Source organism: Apium graveolens, chromosome 6, assembly GCF_009905375.1.
Source record: "Apium graveolens cultivar Ventura chromosome 6, ASM990537v1, whole genome shotgun sequence".
NCBI lineage: Eukaryota > Viridiplantae > Streptophyta > Magnoliopsida > Apiales > Apiaceae > Apium > Apium graveolens.
Genome location: NC_133652.1, coordinates 137,801,432 through 137,803,695, shown reverse-complemented (window position 1 = coordinate 137,803,695; position 2,264 = coordinate 137,801,432). Strand labels below are relative to the sequence as shown.

General features: G+C 38.6%; 1 non-coding gene across 1 annotated transcript; it reads right to left on the bottom strand.

Annotated features, from left to right (window-relative positions):
* Positions 1–1,903: 1,903 nt before the first annotated feature.
* On the bottom strand, positions 1,904–2,010 carry LOC141669581 (small nucleolar RNA R71). Its single transcript, XR_012553852.1, has one exon. It is a non-coding gene; the product is annotated as a small nucleolar RNA R71 (small nucleolar RNA).
* Between the last annotated feature and the right edge of the window lie 254 nt (positions 2,011–2,264).

Here is a 2,264-nt window from a genome sequence, read left to right as displayed (position 1 = left end):
GTTAAGTTCGCGAAGAAACCAGAAGAGAAGACAACAAATAAAGAAATAATAATTTTTTCCAGTAGCTCAGCAAGGCCGCGCTACACTTGGGAGCGGCCGCGCCAGACACAGAGCGGCCGCGTTGTATCCCAGGGGGCGGCCGCGCCAGGATGTTTTCCAGGAATCCTGATTTGAATATAAGACTAATTTGCTAGGCTTTTGGACGGTTTGTGCTGCTATATAATGACTCTTTAAAAGACGTTTTTGAGGGGGGAAACTAAGGAGAAGGCAACAATAAGACCTAGGAGCACAAATACAACGAAGGAGAAGAAAAGCTTGTTTTTACTTGTGATTCTTTGATTGAGTTGTAATCTTGGATGCTTGTTTTCTTGTTTGTTGAACCTATTACTCTTGTTAACGTACTTTGATTATTTATTCAGTTTATAAAGACTTAGTTTATTTTACCATGCTTTCATCGGAACCCACGATGATGATGAGTTTGGTTATGAACTAATCATTATCGTGGGATTCTAATGGATTTACTTATGGATTTCAATAGTTAATTTGTTTCGATATCTTAGTGTGTGGTGATTGTATGATATCCTAGTATTGGTTTTGCTTATTCGTCTTATGAGCGTCGCGAACTTATAAGATAGTGTGTTGATCTCTATTGAAGCGACAGTGAATTTAGAGGTTTAGAACTTGCCATGATATCACAGGTTCATGTATTTGTTATGCATGATTTGTAGGTAATTTTAAACATCTTACTTGCCCTATGTAATCAAGATAGATAACTTACGCATTAAACCTTTATATTGTTAAATTCTATAGACATATAGGGTCTCAACATATTTGGTGTCTATTCATCTTCTATCTCTTTTGTGGATGTCTGGTAGTAGGGTATTCGTACAATGAAAGTTGGTGTTTACTAGTTTCGTGTTATCTGATTAGTTGTCATCACCATTGCATGCTAAGCTTAAGAACAATGACTTTGAATGAAGTATTTAATGAAGTTTGAATCCCATATTTATCTCATATAGTAAATCAAACCCTTTAATCTCTTAGTTATTTGCATGTTAGTTAATATCTTAGTTATAAACAATCTCAACTTGTTAATCATCTTAGCATTGAATAATAACCATACTATTGTTACATAAGTGCATAAATTGAAGTTAGCCTAAACCAGTCTCTGTGTGAATGAACTAGAAAGCATTCTATATTACTTGTGAACGCGTATACTTGCGTGTAATTTTAGCGCGTGTTTTCGTCCTAACAAGTTTTTGGCGCCGCTGCCGGGGACTCGATGTTAATTTTTAGTTTATGTGCTTATTATCAATGATCATTAAAGTTCACTAACTCGGATATTTTACTTACTTGTTTGATTTCTTGTGTTCCGGGTACTCTAGAGAGCGTTTATGCTAACGCGTTCTCGATCTCGCAAGAGAACACTGGATAAAGAGGAGGAAGAAGTTGTAGTTGAAGAAAAAGTTTTTAACAAGAGGAAAAAGTAGAAAAAGAGGAAGCTCTGATCATAATGGGAGAACCAGCAGCGGATCCGAAGGCTTTGATGGATTATTCTCAGCCAAAGATCAATGACATTCAATCTAGCATTGTCAGACCAGCCATCGCGGATTACACCTTTGAAATCAAGTCGAGCACGATTCAAATGATACCGAATTCAGTTCAGTTTGGGGGTTCTCCTATAGAAGATCCCAACATGCACATCAGAGATTTCATCGAGATCTGCTACACTTTCAAGTTCAATGGAGTTTCTGAAGATGCTATTAAGTTGAGGCTTTTCCTATTCTCTCTGAAGGATAAAGCTAAGTGCTAGTTGCATTCTCTACCACCAGGTTCTGTCGCCAAATGAGAGGATCTTGCTCAAAAGTTTCTAACTAAATTCTTCCCTATGGCGAAGACAGCTGCAATCAAGGACGCACTTACTCAATTTGCGCAGCAATCGGGAAAATTTTTGTGTGAAGCTTGGGATCGCTATAAGGAGATGCTTAGGAAGTGTCCTCACCATGAGATGCCTGACTGGATGATTATCAATTGCTTTATAATGGTTTGGGAGCACAGTCTAGACCCATGCTCGATGCAGCATCAGGTGGAGCCTTATGGGCTAATAGCTACGATGAAGCTTATGAGTTGATTGAACTGATGGCTGCTAATGAATACCAGAACCCTTCTCAGGGACTACCTCAAGGAAAGGTAGCAGGAATTCTGGAGGTGGATGCAACTACTGATATAGCTGCCCAGCTTCAAGCTTTGACGATGAAGGTGGA